The sequence below is a fragment of the Amphibalanus amphitrite genome, unplaced genomic scaffold, assembly GCF_019059575.1.
Source record: "Amphibalanus amphitrite isolate SeventyFive unplaced genomic scaffold, NRLGWU_Aamphi_draft 000260F_arrow, whole genome shotgun sequence".
NCBI lineage: Eukaryota > Metazoa > Arthropoda > Thecostraca > Balanomorpha > Balanidae > Amphibalanus > Amphibalanus amphitrite.
The window spans coordinates 727,833-745,819 of NW_024881755.1; the positions used below are offsets into that span (position 1 = coordinate 727,833).

Sequence of the window (17,987 nt, forward strand, 5' to 3'; positions counted from 1 at the left end):
ATTTTGGGAATGTCAATGGGCACATATCGAACGACACATTACCATATGTAGGGTGCTAAATGCTAATGCACGTGCACACCTGGAAAGGAGCAGTTTCGTATCTCAAGAACGGCTGGGCCAATTTCTCTCAAACTTGGTACACACTACAGAACCCGTAAAATCAATTAAATACCATACAGTTATCGCGCAAACATGGCCATCTAGTCTATATTATGATTTATAAGTCGTCCGTGCGTTCTCCATCCATCCATCCGTGTGTCATGTCTTATGTGTCTTATTGCGCCTGAAAGGCGCTGCGTATCGGCGTGAAATTTGGCATGCCGAATCTGTGGGCGTGGGCGGCCTTTGTATTAAAATTTGGGCGTGATCAGGCCAGGGGTGCGCCGTCGGCACGTGCAAAAGGGTGCTCCCATAGGCTTAACACGTGGCCCGCGAAAACCGCCAACGGGCGAAAATCGGGCCTGCAGCGCTCCTTTCCCGAGCTTATATCTCGGTAACCGTAAGTCGCAGCGACATGCGGTTTTCACTGATGGATACAGAAGAGATGGGCCTATCGTATGCAACAAGTTTTTTTCTTAGGTATATACCACGTGCAAAGAAATAGCCTCTATTCTCGAGAAAACGGGCATTTTTTACACATTTCAGGAAAAACGTTGGCATTTGAAAACGATGCATTGGAATGACACGGGATGCATTTCACGGACTACAAGAGGATCTGAACTGTTCAGAAAACATATATTTTTGCTCATTCACTCGCACATTTTTATAATTAAACGCTTACAAATTGCGAGTTTTACGTGAAACAGACACGCTCACCTTTACAACATCATAATATATTGATAACGTAGACTTATGGCTATAAGTCCTTAATATATTGAAAGAGCACTCTTTTCTGATCAATATCCACCCAAAATATTTTCAAAAAGTCATCAAGGGCTCTTAGAAACAGAGCAATCATTGTACCGTTTTCGACGCGTTTTTACGGGCGGGGCAGCGCCGTGGATTGAACGCAGCCGGGCGACATGCGAATACCACCCTATCCTTTAAAACTGCCAATAACTCGCCTGCTTCTGCTGACCGCGCGGCCGAGTGGTTAAAGTGTCGGACTGGTAATCCAGAAGCAGGAGGTTCACGGCCGGTCAATTCCAAAGTTTTTCGCCCGAATTCATTCCTAGGGAGCATTCGGCTAGCCGGCAACTGCCGGGAGGGCTCGGTATGCTACACAAACGAGTTGGCTTACCTCAGGGATCGACCCAGCAACAGATCATTCTTAGTCTCAATTCAGTATACCGAAATTTGTATCCTCACGGACATATACGTATTGCGTAACTCGGAACATCGCAATACGTTATCGCGCAAAGCTGGCCATCTAGTTTTGGTTATAATAAAGAACTTTCAAAAGCATACGATTGACAGTTTGACCAAGAAGCAATGATTTCGTTCAGAAATGTTGGGTTCTCAAAAATCTAAGTTCGAGACTCGGAAGTAATTTGTCAAAATGTCAGAGGTCATAGAGCTTTAAACTTTCTGATTTCTAATAGTGTAGACAATTTTGTAAATTTTGGTAAATGTTTTAGACACCGCCATAGGCCAGTTTTTGAAAAATACTACATTTAGTGGAACAGGGTGACCAAGGACACCAATGGCGGCTGTGTATTCAACATCATCTAAATTCAGTTTTTAACATTTAAAAGGCAACATAATGCACAGATTCTGAAAGATAATTTAAATTTGATGTTTTCTGACCATGTTTAGAACCCCACATCACTGATATTAATCGATAATTTGTGGTAGAACAATGGCAGGTCCGGGAAGCTGAGAAGTTCAGCACTATGCTGATTTTGTAATTCAAGGAAACAATTTTTGCCCATGATATTACTTTTTCATTTTTGATTTTGAATTTTAAGAGTAGAAAAATAATGTTGTCCCTGACAAACCCCTAAAACCTTAGAACCATTATTTTCGAAATGGCGGAGTTGGACAAAAATTTATTTTCGTTGTTACTTTACAGATTTTGATATGCTGTGCTCTCTGTACATTAATTAAAAATATATATTTGAATAATAAAACATATTGAAATCTGTGGCATAGTTTTCTTTTTTGGACTGAAGAGGTCAGCTGAAAATAGTGGTCAAAATACCTTAGTGTTGAAGCGGCAAACCGGTTTTACCTAGTCTATATTATGATTTATAAGTTGTCCGTGCGTGCGTAATCCGTCATGCCTTATGTGTCTTATTGCGCCTGAAAGGCGCCGCGTATCGGCGTGAAATTTGGCATGCCGTATCTGTGGGCGTGGGGGACCTCTGTATTAAAATTTGGGCGTGATCGGACCAGGGATACGCCGTCAGCACGCGCTCGCGTGCGCCATAGGGTTAACACGGGAAACGGTCAAATCGACGATCGGGCGAAAACCGGCCTGCGGCGCCTGCTTCCCGGCTGTATAAATCGGCAACGGAGGGTCGCAGCGAGAAGCGGTTTTCACCACTGGATAGAGGAGAGATGGGCCTAGCGTATTGACTTGGTTTCATAGTATAGCACGCGCCACGTGCAAGACAGCACCCCCGGTTGTGAAAAAATGACCGATTTCGTGCATTGTGACGGGAAAATCGATGCCGCTGGAAAACGGCTTGACGGAATGAAATCGGTGTTGCATCATTTTGCAGACAAATGTACGTGTAATAATAGGAAAGCAAATAAAAAGTGACGATCCGTACCATTTCTTTAATAATGAAAAATTAATTTGAAAATTTGATTTGCCCGGAGCGCGATGTCCTTTACAACACCAAAACGTATTGAAAACGATAAACAATCGTTATGAAACCTACATATTCGGAAAGAGCATTCTTTTCTGACCAATATCCACCCAAAATATTGTCGAAAAGTCAATAAACTTTTGTGAAAATGACTCAAGCATGCGACCGTGTTTTGATAACGTTACGCGTATTTTCCGACGAAATCGGATCGGTGGCTTCGGCAGGCAGGCCCAGGCAGGCCATTGAACCTTTGACAACAAACGGTAGCGGAAGGCACCTCTCGCCAGGGGAATTCGCCAGTAAATAAAATAAATTAATTCTTGCAATAACTCAGCCGCTACCGGGCCGATTGTGCTGAATTTCGGGACTGTCAACGGGCACATATCGAACGACACATTACCATATGTAGGGTGCTAAATGCTAATGCACGTGCACACCAGGGAAGGAGTAGTTTCCTATCTCAAGAACGGCTGGGCCAATTTCTCTCAAGCTTGGTACACACTACAGAACCCGTAAAATCAATTAAATACCATACAGTTATCACGCAAACATGGCCATCTAGTCTATATTATGATTTATAAGTTGTCTGTGCGTGCGTGATCCGTCATGCCTTATGTGTCTTATTGCGCCTGAAAGGCGCCGCGTATCGACGTGAAATTTGGCATGCCAAATCTGTGGGCGTGGGCGGCCTTTGTATTAAAATTTGGGCGTGATCGCACCAGGGGTGCACCGTCGGCACGCGCTCGCGTGCGCCATAGGGTTAACACGGGAAACGGTCAAATCGAAGATCGGGCGAAAACCGGCCTGCGGCGCCCACTTCCCGGGCCCAAAACTCGGCGACAGATTGCCGTAGCGAGGTGGGGTTGCCACCACTGGATAGAGGAGAGATGGAACTAGCGTATTGACATGGTTTCATAGTATAGCACGCGCCACGTGCAAGACAGCACCCCCGGTTGTGAAAAAATGACCGATTTCGTGCATTGTGGGAAGAAAACCGATGCCGCTGGAAAACGGCTTGACGGAATGAAATCGTTTTTGTATCATTTTGCAGACAAATGTACGTGTAGTGATAGGAAAGCAAATAAAAACTGCTGATCCGTACCATTTCTTTAATATTGAAAAATTAATTTGAAAATTTGATTTGCACGGAGAGCGATGTCCTTACAACACCAAAACGTATTGAAAACGATGATCAATCGTTATGAAACCTACATATTCGGAAAGAGCATTCTTTTCTGACCAATATCCACCCAAAATATTATCGAAAAGTCAAAAAACTTTTGCGAAAATGACTCAAACACCCGACCGTGTTTTGTTAACGTTACAGGTATTTTTCGACGAAATCGGATCGGTGGCTTCGGCAGGCAGGCCATTGAACCTTTGACAACAAACTGTACCGGAAGGCACCTCTCGCGAGGGGAATTCGCCAGTAAATAAAATAAATTTATTCTTGCAATAACTCAGCCGCTACCGGGCCGATTGTGCTGAATTTTGGGAATGTCAATGGGCACATATCGAACGACACATTACCATATGTAGGGTGCTAAATGCTAATGCACGTGCACACCTGGAAAGGAGCAGTTTCGTATCTCAAGAACGGCTGGGCCAATTTCTCTCAAACTTGGTACACACTACAGAACCCGTAAAATCAATTAAATACCATACAGTTATCGCGCAAACATGGCCATCTAGTCTATCTATATTATAAATTATAAGATGTCTGTGCGTAATCCGTCATGCCTTATGTGTCTTATTGCGCCTGAAAGGCGCCGCGTATCGGCGTGAAATTTGGCATGCCGAATCGGTGGGTTGATGTGACCTCTGTATTAAAATTTGGGACGGATTGGCCCAGGGGTGCGCCGTCGGCACGTGCAAAAGGGCGCTTCCATAGGGATAACACGGGAAACGGTCAAAACAAACATTGGACGAAAACTGGCCTGCGGCGCCTGCTTCCCGGCTTGATATCTCGGCAACGGGTGACCGCAGCGAAAAGCGGTTGCCACCAATGGATAGAGGAGAGATGGAACTAGCGTATTGATATGGTTTCATAGTATAGCACGCGCCACGTGCAAGACAGGACCGCCGGTTGTGAAAAAATGACCGATTTCATGCATTGTGACGGGAAAATCGATGCCGCTGGAAAACGGCTTGACGGAATGAAATCGGTGTTGTATCATTTTGCAGACAAATGTATGTGTAATCAGAGAATAGCAAACAAAAACTGATTATCCGTACCATTTCCTTAATAATGAAAAATTAATTTGAAAATTTGATTCGCGCGGAGCGCGACGTCCTTTACAACATCAAAACGTATTGAAAACGCTGATCAATCGCTATGAAACCTACATATTCGGAAAGAGCATTCTTTTCTGACCAATATCAACCCAAAATATTATCGAAAAGTCAATAAACTTTTGTGAAAATGACTCAAGCATGTGACCGTGTTTTGTTAACGTTACCAGTATTTTTCGAGAAAATCCGATCGATGGCTTATAGCCGGCAAGTCATTCAACTTTTGACCATAGCTATTAAAGCATGGGCTGCAATGCGCCGCCCGCCAAGGGGAATTCCAAACACTGAAAATAAGCGCCTACCAGTAAACAACACATTTTTGTACTAGGAATAACTCAGCTGCTACTGGGCCGATTACGCTGAAACTTGGACTGTGGGTGGAGGGGGCACTCATCTGGCGATGCATGGTCATGTGTGACAGGTAGGGTGGATCGATTGCACGTGCGCACGTGAGGGGTCCACTTATACATCTCAAGAACGGCTGGGCCGATTTCGCTCAAATTTTGTACACCGTTAGGAACAATTTAGAAGGGTGGCTGGCACAAGTCATCTAGAGTCTCAGTTAGCGCGTGCGTACGTGCAGCGGGCCGCTTTTATATCTCAAGAACGGCTGGGCCGATTGCGCTCAAATTTGATACGCTACTTTAATCGAGTATGAGATTGTATGATATGTATCGATTATGATAATCGAGTATGTATTAGTAAGGTAGGGTATGGGTGGGTTAGGGTAGGGTAGGGTAGGATGGGTTTGAGTTCGATAAAGGCAAACCACGAGAAAGGCTCTAACAACCCGCAACCAGCACCAGCATACCATGCCGTTCAAACAAATATCCAACTCCGACAAAATAAGACAAATAAAAATCACAAGTTCCCACACCCAAACTAATGCCCCCTCAAACGCATCTATCAAAACGCACAGTTATAGCGTAAAACATGCCATCTAGTCTATCTATATTATGATTTATAAGTCGTCCGTGCGTTCTCCATCCATCCATCCGTGTGTCATGTCTTATGTGTCTTATTGCGCCTGAAAGGCGCTGCGTATCGGCGTGAAATTTGGCATGCCGAATCTGTGGGCGTGGGCGGCCTTTGTATTAAAATTTGGGCGTGATCAGGCCAGGGGTGCGCCGTCGGCACGTGCAAAAGGGTGCTCCCATAGGCTTAACACGTGGCCCGCGAAAACCGCCAACGGGCGAAAATCGGGCCTGCAGCGCTCCTTTCCCGAGCTTATATCTCGGTAACCGTAAGTCGCAGCGACATGCGGTTTTCACTGATGGATACAGAAGAGATGGGCCTATCGTATGCAACAAGTTTTTTTCTTAGGTATATACCACGTGCAAAGAAATAGCCTCTATTCTCGAGAAAACGGGCATTTTTTACACATTTCAGGAAAAACGTTGGCATTTGAAAACGATGCATTGGAATGACACGGGATGCATTTCACGGACTACAAGAGGATCTGAACTGTTCAGAAAACATATATTTTTGCTCATTCACTCGCACATTTTTATAATTAAACGCTTACAAATTGCGAGTTTTACGTGAAACAGACACGCTCACCTTTACAACATCATAATATATTGATAACGTAGACTTATGGCTATAAGTCCTTAATATATTGAAAGAGCACTCTTTTCTGATCAATATCCACCCAAAATATTTTCAAAAAGTCATCAAGGGCTCTTAGAAACAGAGCAATCATTGTACCGTTTTCGACGCGTTTTTACGGGCGGGGCAGCGCCGTGGATTGAACGCAGCCGGGCGACATGCGAATACCACCCTATCCTTTAAAACTGCCAATAACTCGCCTGCTTCTGCTGACCGCGCGGCCGAGTGGTTAAAGTGTCGGACTGGTAATCCAGAAGCAGGAGGTTCACGGCCGGTCAATTCCAAAGTTTTTCGCCCGAATTCATTCCTAGGGAGCATTCGGCTAGCCGGCAACTGCCGGGAGGGCTCGGTATGCTACACAAACGAGTTGGCTTACCTCAGGGATCGACCCAGCAACAGATCATTCTTAGTCTCAATTCAGTATACCGAAATTTGTATCCTCACGGACATATACGTATTGCGTAACTCGGAACATCGCAATACGTTATCGCGCAAAGCTGGCCATCTAGTCTATATTATGAATTATAACATGTCCGTGCGTGTGTCATGCCTTATGTGTCTTATTGCGCCTGAAAGGCGCCGCGTATCAGCGTGAAATTTGGCATGCCGAATCTGTGGGCGTGGGCGGCCTTTGTATTAAAATTTGGGACGGATTGGCCCAGGGGTGCGCCGTCGGCACGTGCAAAAGGGTGCTCCCATAGGCTTAACACGTGGCCGGCGAAAATCGTGATCGGGCGAAAATCGGGCCTGCAGCGCTCCTTTCCCGGGCTTATAACTCGGCGATGGGAGGCTGCAGGGAGATGGGGTGGCCACCATTGGATAGAGGAGAGATGGGCCTATCGTATTGATATAGTTTCATAGCATAGCACGCGCCACATGCAAGACAGCACCCCCAGTTGCGAAAAAATGACCGATTTCATGCATTGTGGGAAGAAAACCGATGCCGCTGGAAAACGGCTTGACGGAATGAAGTCGGTATTGTATCATTTTGCAGACAAATGTACGTGTAATCAGAGGACAGCAGATAAAAAGTGATGATCCGTACCATTTCCTTAATAATGAAAAATTAATTTGAAAATTTAATTCGTGCGGAGCGCGATGTCTTTTACAACATCAAAACGCATTGAAAACGCAGATCAATCGCTATGAAACCTACATATTCGGAAAGAGCATTCTCTTCTGACCAATATCCACCCAAAATATTATCGAAAAGTCAATAAACTTTTGTGAAAATGACTCAAGCATGCGACCGTGTTTTGATAACGTTACGCGTATTTTCCGACGAAATCGGATCGGTGGCTTCGGCAGGCAGGCCCCGGCAGGCCATCGAACCTTTGACAACAGACGGTAGCGGAAGGCACCTCTCGCCAGGGGAATTCGCCAGTAAATAAAATAAATTTATTCTTGCAATAACTCAGCCGCTACCGGGCCGATTGTGCTGAATTTTGGGACTGTCAACGGGCACATATCGAACGACACATTACCATATGTAGGGTGCCAAATGCTAATGCACCTGCACACCTGGAAAGGAGCAGTTTCCTATCTCAAGAACGGCTGGGCCAATTTCTCTCAAACTTGGTACACACTACAGAACCCGTAAAATCAATTAAATACCATACAGTTATCGGGCAAACATGGCCATCTAGTGTATAATGATGAAAGAAAACCCAAGCCTAATAATAATGAATGTATTCTAAAGCATGACCGAGAAAAGCGGAACTAAAATGTTTGAACTCATGAGAACTGAGAACCTTAAAAAAGGTGTTAAATCAAGTCGAGCATACATGAATGGAAACCAGAAAATTATAGGTGTGTTTACGATTCGCTAACCGAAACACAAATCAGGCTCTACAACTGTAACAAATTCGCCGCAACAGCATAGAGCTCATTATGGCTCACCCCTTGGAAAGCGGGATGTTCTCTCCCTTTGTACGCTTTGCATTCCAACTGCGTGGTTTCACACGTTCCGCCGAGATAACAGAGTAACAGAGCCGCCAGTTCATTGTGCGATGACCATTAATCGGTGAGGTGGATCCCAGCTGCACTCTTCACAGCCGGCGCGGCCACCCGGCGCTCCGGGCGGGGCCGCCGCGGTCGGGGGCCGACAGTACCCGCCCGGCGCCCCTAAGGGCTCCGCGCGGCCGCTGTCCACCACGACACCCAGTGAAGAACGGCACCCCGCCTCAATGGGCGGCTCGGGCGGCAATGGATGGACCGCGGGAGGAGATACGTACACCGGCAGCGGCTGTGGACACGACTGTGGTCTGCGCGGTGGCTATTTATCATACGCCGCATCCTGGGCGCCGGGATTAGTTCATACCGTTCAGACAGCTCGGGAGACCCGAACTAGGCACGGCGCGGAGTGCTCGCCACTCCACCGGGACGGGAATGGGATGGCGGACACCGAGCGCCGACATGGACACTCCCACCAGTGCAATCCTCACTTCATCAGCTCGAAACTAGCCAGAGCTGTCAGGGAGTAACAACCCGTGATAAGGCGATACGGTCAAGATGAAAATGAGCCTGCCGACACTGGTTGCACACCAGTACCTAACATAAAAGAGATTCAAATATCAAGCTCAAGTTCAAGCTTCATTTCTAGCAGACATGGCAAACATTGAAGCATGACATTTCACGATGACTGTTAGTTTCGATCCGCGCTTATGATTTGCGGGTGTGGGAGAACCAAGGCCTCAACCCGACGGCGTCTGAAATCAGTCACACCTCCCAACCCATAGAAAAGCGATAGTGCCGGTCTCCGCCTCGGCGTTAAATAACCTAAGGTGCAGTGCCCATCAGGCTGCAAAAAGTGTTATGAAGCTGAACAAACAAGGCATTTTCATTCCATTTTTACGCACGGGTTCATCTTGTGTAACTAGAGCCAGTCCTTCGCAAAAAAAAAAAAAACTAATGAGGAGGGATTCTTGGACGAGTTGATGCAACACAATTTCCAGGGATGGCACCACATCGAGTAGAAGCTAAATAATGTAACGGCCGGAGGAAAGCCAGCTGAGAGTAAACCAACGCTCATTGCCAGTGGTTTCCCGACAGTAGACCGTAGGTGGGCACGCAGCACTGCTCTCCGAGCCGGGCTGTCGGCCCACTGCACTGTCGGCCGGTGAACCACCAAGGTTCCATCGGCCGCCGGGAGGTCGTTATCGAAGAGAGGATCGCTCCTTTAGACTGAGCTCGGCCGCCAGAGGAACTCACGATCCAGCGGCTCGTAGCCTGTCCCAAAACTAGCAACTGCTCCATTTCATTGGACCGTGCTGCATTGAATTCACCCGGGCTCCGAATCGCATCAGCAGTCGAGAAGAGTGATATTGAGTCAGCACATGTCAGCGTGATTGTTAGAAACTCTGTTATTTGATTGGCTACATTCGGCATTCAACGTATGCCGGTTATTGGAGAGGCTCTGCCGGGCGCAATAACACAGTCTGGCAGGCGCAGCAACCGAGCACATTTGCTGCAGTATCATTCCTTTCCGCATAAAAGATACAGACACAAATCTCTTTGATTGTCGACATGCTCTATTACGCAAAGTAATGAGATTCCTAATATATGCCAGAGAAAGGATTTCACCATAATTAACCAGCCTGCATCACAAAAAAGGCATGCACAGCGCGAAAACCTGACAAATCCAGGGTTGGTTGAAATGTTCGCACTGTTACTCAACATCTGTGTCTAATCTGTCCGTGTAGGCGGATGACTAGATAAGATTCCGCCTTCCTCACTCACCCACTACCAGGAACCAGGACTACCGACACCCCACCCCCCCCCCCCCCCCGAACGGCGCCGATAGCCCAGCAGCCCCCTCTCCCCCCCCCCCCAGGCCCGACCGGCGTGCCTCATAACAGCCCCTCCAACTGTAAAAGTTTCTGAATTCAATTCTGGTGATGGGCTTCTGCGAGGAAAAAACGCTCTCAATAAAGATAACGCACAGGACATAAAATAAATTGACACAAGACGGATGAAAGCGAAATGGAATGGCGGCTTGCGAGTGGAGATGTCCAAATAAAAGCAGCAGACTCGCTAACAGAACCCAACACAAAGCCGCTCCACGAAACACACGCTAACGGTGATCGCCATAGTCACGGATGTCGTTTCAATGTAAATCCAGTAAAGAGGGGTGCACACTTAGCACGCACCATTCACCCGTAATAAGCTCAATCGTCAAACAATTGACAACGCCAATGGTTCATAGGGCACGGCAAGTTGGCAGCAGGTTCCCAGCATTTGCATCGTATTTTACCATGTCATGACGCTGTTGCGAGCAGTCAAACAGAGCGTTGCATGGCGAGTGCGTCGTTTAGCTATTGACACAAAGGATGGATGTCGGCCCTGCGAGCCGGCGGCGCGTGCAACGGTAACACGGTGGGCGGCCGCACGCGATTTTCACCCCATTCCCCGGCGTGAGTACAACCCGTTCGGTCGCAAACGGCATGCAGCGACAATGTTCCGAGCTTAGAAAGGGCGGTCTGAAAGTGTCAGTGTGCCAGATGGAATTAGCGAATAACGTCGGCGTCTTGGCGACGCACTGGGCAACGCAGTTTCGTCCGTTGGCCGTGACAAAGATCGCTGAAGCGCTGAACATGACAAACGACTAACGAAGAAACATTAATGATGCCTATATCCACCATGTTGTAAACATAATTTGTGTAGAACTAGCATATTGTAAATTATTCATAAATAGCATTCGAATATGTATAAATGTTAAATTTAGGCGTAGGAAATATTCAAAACAGAAAATCTACGTAGCGTGCAATTTCATGATGCTACTATAACCAGGGGCGTCGCCACGGATTTTTGAGTGGGGGGGTCGGGTTTCCGGTCTTCCTCTTGATGGGTAGGGGTGTTTTTAGCCACACTCCCGGTTTTTTCGTGTGCCCGGAGAAAAACCTCGGCGCGCAGCGCCGCGAAAGCAGCGGTATATCTTATTGAACATCAATTTTGCATCGTGCATAAAAATCAAGCACAGGTCACCTGAGGTCAGGTTACAATGTCATGTCAAGTTCAGTTTAAATGCCTCTTAAAACTGCAATCTTGTCATTCCTATAGATAATCTCCTGGCTCCTATAAGCCTGAAATTTGGTGTAATGAATGGGATTATAAGTGCCAACAGTTCATGGATCTGGGATTTTACATCTGAGATGTGAAGTCAGGTCAAATAGGTATGTGACCTGAGACCTCACCAATCATGATCATGATAAGATATGGGAAAAGCACGATGCCTTCTGCTTTGAAAGAATATGCTAAAAACGCTAGATACCTACTTTTGTAGCCATGGCACCTTGTTTATTTTAGAGACAAGGTGCAGCTATTAGCTAATGACCAGTGGTGACTGGAATGGTCAGTGATTAGGTCATCAAAGGTCTCTAACACATTTTCGACTTTTAATGGAGACGTTGTAGAGCGATGACAGCACCTGGAGTGTGTTCAGCTCAGTAACACAGATCGATCCATATGCAGCAGGTTCTTTTCTAGTCAGGTCATGACCTTAACCTGATGTCAAGTTTTCTATTCAAGTTCAAATTGTAAGCCATGCGACATGTTTCGACGAAACAAAAACGATGGTGATAACATGAATATCATACACATTCACTGAATCATAGGTTGTTACATAACAAATGTTTCGGCAAAATCCGTCCGTTTAGCTGTTTGGACTCTATGGTACACAAGCCATAGACCCGAAGTCATACCTGAGGCGAAGTTGGCGAAAGAGCTTTAAAAAAGCTATCGAATACGCTTTCTGTGTTGCTGTAGGCTAGCTCTTATTCGTATTTTACGGGTCGCTAAGGTAAAACGCTTACCAACGTAACGCTAAGGCATGCTTTCGGCCCCTGATCGAGGTAGAGCTTCGTGGAAGAGCGAGAATGCTGCCCGTGATGAGAGAAAGCCAATGATGCCCAATTTCAAGGTCTTGGCCGGGTCATCTTAGGTCAACGCCCAAAAGTAGGAAAAATCTGGCCGCCTGCTAGAACTTAGTGAGCCGTAGCTGTTATCGGGGTCCCGAGTACGAGTTTGATGTTAGTCTTGAACAAAAATGATGACTCCATGCATTTTGGGTAGATCGGGTCGGGTCAGGTCAGGTCGACCAGCAGGCTTCCTGCCGGCCATCTAGAGTGGGTGACTGACAACCACCAACGATAACTTCGTAACATGTTACATGATCACCATTTATCAAAACTACTTCAAACGGTTCAAACGGGCGCTAAACTCGAAATCAGCCCCAAAAACCACAGTTGTAAGTGGAAGCAAATAAAACTCAAAAAGTTAACCAAGGTCATCCATATTCGATTCAGGGCAATTTTTTTTCTTAGAATAGGTGTAAAATTCATTAACTCGAGGTCATTGGAAGTTTCGTTGCAATATACTCCTTTTTGCGCGTCTTATTAGGAAAGCCCCAGAGGGATCCACCATTGACCCCATTTCCCCTATGCAGGCAGGTCCGAGGGTAGCAGGGCTGAGGCTAGCCAGGTACCTCGTAGTTACTGATACGTCATCCGACGAATCGACTGCAACCATTATTTTGACAATCAGACGAACGCTTGGGTCAGTTTTGACGAGCTCGCTCATTTGAGGGATAAAAAGGGACTAGAATCATATTGTCATGCCGATGTTCTAGCCCACAGCTTATTGACCTATAAGCAATAGGGACTAGGGAGCTCTTGAAGCGATTCTGAATCTGACGTTGTATTTGTTGATGTTGCTGACGCCAACTTCCCTGACATGATAGCTAAAAAAAGCATACTCAGCATCGCCAAAAGTGGGGGGTCGACCCCCCCGGTTCTGACGAGTGGGGGGGTCGCGACCCCCCCGACCCCCCCGTCGGCGACGCCCCTGACTATAACGTTACGTTTCACAGACCCGGAGAATGGCGACAGCCCATTCACTCAGAATGGGCACAACACAACAGAAACTGAAACCAAACTATAACGGCGGCGTTCCGACGCAGAAGAGGCGGCGAATTCAGCGCGCTAATAACGGCACCGATGCGCCACTCCGCGCACCGACCGACCCACGCAATGAATAAGAATGCCGCGTGCGGCCGACGGCTGACCGAGCTCAGTGGGGCCATGTTTCGTTCGGCCGGCGAGGCAATGACAGCGTGCAAGGCAGTCAGAAGACGCCGCACGCAAGTGATCTTTTGTGGCGTGACAGCTAACAGACGACACAAAGGGACAGCTAAACGCGCTAAAATGCATACAACAGAGCGACCAGCCGCCTGAATAAGGAGGACGTCCCCGGGAGCCGAGACGAAAACGGAAAACAATGCGACGAGAAAGTCGCGGAAGTACCGGTGAATGTATTTCCCCGACCGATTTCCAGCTGAGAAAGGAGCCAGTCCCGTTCAGTCCTCAGTTCAGCAGCACACGCAGGATTTCGACTGCGAGCGAACATACCGACGCCATTGCTCTATTCTGGGTCATGGTCGTTTTCCAGGCGATGGGTATTCAAATAACGAAATGCTTCGTTAATTTACCTAACGACCCAGTGAACGACGCAGTTTATAGCTATCCCGTTAGCGTGTACTAATCTAGAGAGTCACGACTGTGGAGGAATCGGCGAAATTTCTCCCCGGGGGCGGACACGATCGGGCGATCTTCGCTTACATGGCATAATTCATCATGTCGAGCGGTCAAACCGCTGCTGAATCGACACAGGGCCGCAATCGTGACACAGCCAAGGTCGGCGCTCAACGGGCAGCTTTGATGGCAGTGGCTTCCAAACAGAGCACTGACAAGCTCGGCTAACAGCGTCACTGGTTTTACGACGCCATGAGCTGCACGGTGCATAGCGACACTGATGGAGGGGTGCTCACTTTTAATTACCCCAGCGCCACGTCACGCAGTGTTGTTCTCCAGCAAATGGCGGCCCGGCTTCCGGAACCAAGCGAGTGTAACGCTAACGGTACGGAGAGGGCGATGCCATGTTCGGAAGGGAAATCGCACCAATTCACAATGATAAACGACAGATGCTGGGAGAAGCCCGTACTGCGGGGGCCGTTCAAATCCAGACCGATGTGTGCCGCTTCGCGGGCCGCGCCGCAGCTCGTGCCGCATTCGCTCACATTTACAGGCGGATTTTACAGCGCGAACATAGCACAATGCGTGGATGCGACGGCCCATTTGGCACGTGCAACAAAATCAATGCTGGCTGGGGCGGCTCGAGCTGCAGCTAGCCCCAGCTGCTGCAACCCTCGGCAAGGCGCCGTCCGCGCGGAGCGGGGCCCGTCGGACGGTCGGTGGTGCCGCGGAGCCGTTCAGCTGAACGTCTAACCAGCAGTTGGTAGATGGCAGCAGTTGCAGCAGCAGCAAAGGAGCCAATTTGGTGTCATCTGCTATATCTATTAGCTGCATGCGCCGATTCAAATGATTCAAAAATAAAAAAAATGTGTCAAACAAAGCTATTTTTCTCAAGTTTTATGATACCAACTGCATATAAACGAAGCGAAGAGCAATTACGAACTTGATAATGGTCCCAAGATCGAGTCCTACCCAGTTTTCGACATTGTGATAAGATACACTAACCATATAACATTCCAAATACTAGCTTTAGTGAATGGCGTCGTAGAATTTAAACAATTATTGCGTATTCCTACAAACACTTCTTTTAAAGCCCGACAGCACCTAAGCTCGGAAATCGAATCAAACTGTCAAGGGCCAATTATTGTTGCATGTGAAGTGGCCGTGTAGCACCGACCTACAACGGCGGGTTGGCGCGTGCACGGTCCTCACATATCGGTAATGGCCAGTCGAGGATTGAAGTGACGTAACCGGCATTCTCCGGCTAATAAATGTTCACCTTGTTATCCACTCTTTGGTCACGAAGCTCCGTACGGTACATTAAACACAGTTATTATCCGCTGGCGTGCCGCTGGTGATACCATTCCGAGAATGTCACGGTTCACAGCCAGATTGATCCAACAGGGTGGCAGCAGCTACTGCTTGAGGCCCTATGTGGGACAGCATTTTGACAGGAGCGCGTGGAGCGCGCGCTGCCAACGCCGACCGTATCCCTGGGAGACGGGTACGGGCCACGGGGCACAAACTGCACCAGCGGTAATCAGGACACTAAATATTTTTTTTTTTATAAATGAATTTAGCTCGATTGTTTGATGGACGGACTGACAGAGCCGGAGCCTACGCTAAGCAGAGCTTGTTGCGTGGACTTGGAACCCTACCGTCCAATCGCGCAGTTCTGGGTGACGGGAGAATATAAGTTCGTGCCCTTCAAGGCCGGACACGGCCTGTCCTACTCATGACTCAACTGACTTCAACTGGTTGCGACTGCTCCCACTAACCGCAGACCATCCCCGTCAGGAGTCTCAAATATCGAGCGCCGGAGCGCCCGGAGCTACTCGGGTCCGGGATCTCACTACCAGAAGTCCAACGCTACCGACTGAGCTATGTGACAGACAAAAATTTAACACCGAAGCAATGTGGGTGTGAACTTTCAGAAATGGCTCGTACAGATGGAGGTGGTAAGATGCACTCAATGATATTCTGGTTTTGTTCAGGATGAATAAAACATTTAAGCAGAGTATATGCCTAATATTCAATGCTTGTAAGCATTCAATCCCATTTAGTGCCAACAAATATCAAAATGGAATTACTCCTGAACTCAAGCATCACAAAATCAATCTAATATTTGAAAACTACATAATTTCCATACAATCTAAAGTCATCATTGCCCTCCAACATTATGCAATGGTAGCACATCAACACTGTAGTTCACAGGTACATGGCATTGGTGGATCACAGGAGATACATTTAGGGGTACAGCAGCATTTGGCTTTCCACAACATAAAGAATCAGAGCAGAAAAGTCTTATAAGAGAAAGAAAACCAAAACTTTAACTGAAACAACTTCACTTCAGATTAAAGTAAACAGTGATGCAAATGAAGGGTACCTATTCTCAGACATTTCAGGAAAATACCCTTTGGCCTTTGGGGGTCACCACACTTGCATGCCTCAACTCACCTGTTCAACTCACCTGTTTGGGGTTCCCTTGGTCTGAGAGTAGCCAAAATGAATGCAGGGATGGGGAGAAGGGAAGGAACCCGCATAGAAAGAGCTCGCCCGATGGATGAGAACACATCCAAACGGGAAAGTGAGCCCACAAGTGCCAAATGAATGAGTTTACAAGAGTGATAAGATACAAACAGCAACATTATAATCGGAACACAGTTAACGGTCATGGGACACAATTCATTTAGATACGCACTAGAGACTAGTATACAAACAGGGTATCACCCAGCGATACCCTGCCCATGGGCACCTCCTCGGCATTCCACCCCTATATGTCCAGAGAGGTAAAGTCCAGTAGAAACAAGAACTTAATCCTTCAAGCTGCCAACAAGTAAAATCAAAATGTCCACACAATTTTTTTTAAACAATATATTGTGACTACAAATGCCCAAATTACTGAAAATAATGTGAAAAGTTCCTCACTAGTGGATCCACTGCCACAGAAAGGGGCATTTCAAGTTGTAGCAGCCTTGTATAACTATTTGTTTTCTACTTACATTTCTCTTTTTGGTAATACGTGTTGATTAATAAACATTCTCTGTGTGTGTGTGTGTGTGTGTGTAGCATTTGTCCCTCTGGAATACTCAAAATCAACGTAATGTTGTTTTTCTTCACATAGAAAAACAATCCAGACAGGTGAGTTTTTAGAAATTAGTGAACACTGCACAAACTTGAATTCAAATTGAAACATAACAATAAGGAAAATGCCAATTCAAGGCGCAACCGAGCAACCTCAATGGCATCCATCCAAAGCGCCTTGCATCTTGCATCATTTAAATGTATAAGTGATGTTACGGTAATATTTTCTAGCAAATTGACCCATTCAAATTTATGCAGCTCCGACGTATGCCTAGAAACGATCGAAAATAAAAACAAAAAGGGTTTAAGGTACTCACATGGGCAAAAGTTGTCCAACAAATCAACAAAATGAATTAGGCGGCCTTGGTCCAACAGTGACTGATGATAAAAATTTCAAAATATCATACTAATAAGCACAAACCAATTACATCCAAAAACACGACCAAAACACCGGTAATAAGCATATCAATTGACGCATGACAGCACTGGAACCGTCTAATGCTGCTAGTGGTGAATCCTTTTTGTTTCATCATCATACTTGATATTTTGAGAATCGAAACTAATATTTAAACGGCTAGAGCAACAGCAACAGAATAAAATCTACTCAGTTCTACATGCTAAAAATAATAAAATGGAAACCTTTTCTTTAAGCATGTAAATGACTTCCAGCAAAGGTGTCAGTTATTACTCTTTTGCAAGCTCTTTTTTCTTAAAGATTTTTCAG

The 17,987-nt window shown here is 46.6% G+C and overlaps 1 protein-coding gene across 1 annotated transcript in view; it reads right to left on the reverse strand.

Moving 5' to 3' along the window:
* Positions 1 to 17,754, reverse strand: part of LOC122386712 (TOX high mobility group box family member 3-like) — a 120,544-nt gene extending 102,790 nt beyond the window's left edge. The window contains exon 1 of the mRNA XM_043376193.1: positions 17,581 to 17,754. The gene's annotated coding sequence lies outside the window, so the exon portion shown is untranslated. The remainder of the gene's footprint in view (positions 1 to 17,580) is intronic.
* Between the last annotated feature and the right edge of the window lie 233 nt (positions 17,755 to 17,987).